Source organism: Diachasma alloeum, unplaced genomic scaffold (genome assembly GCF_001412515.2).
Source record: "Diachasma alloeum isolate Michigan unplaced genomic scaffold, Dall2.0 Dall_scaffold_00446, whole genome shotgun sequence".
NCBI lineage: Eukaryota > Metazoa > Arthropoda > Insecta > Hymenoptera > Braconidae > Diachasma > Diachasma alloeum.
The window spans coordinates 70,872-71,153 of record NW_021680585.1 but is presented as its reverse complement, the minus strand read 5'-3'; the positions used below and the strand labels follow the sequence as shown (position 1 = coordinate 71,153).

At 42.6% G+C, this 282-nt stretch overlaps 1 protein-coding gene across 1 annotated transcript in view; it reads left to right on the top strand.

Moving 5' to 3' along the window:
• Positions 1-282, top strand: part of LOC107042398 (retinoblastoma-binding protein 5 homolog) — an 81,053-nt gene that overhangs the window by 18,128 nt on the left and 62,643 nt on the right. The gene's annotated exons all lie outside the window — the stretch shown is intronic.

The following is a 282-nucleotide window of genomic DNA, read 5'->3' as shown; positions in this document are numbered from 1 at the left end:
TTCATTTTTCCACCCCCTAGCACCCCCTTGGACCAGTCTGAGAGACTTGATTTTTCTGGGGGTTGAGGAAGTTGCACTAAGTATTTTTTCATCAACATTTATTGGTCATTTTGCATTTTATTACTCGGAGATTTTTTGTCCTCCCGAAAAACGCGAAAATTTCATTTTTCCAGCCCCTAGCACCCCCTTGGACCAGTCTGAGAGACTTGATGATTTTTCTGAGGGTAGGGGGAGTTGCACTGAGTATTTTCCCATCAACAGTTGTTGGTGGTTTTGCTTATT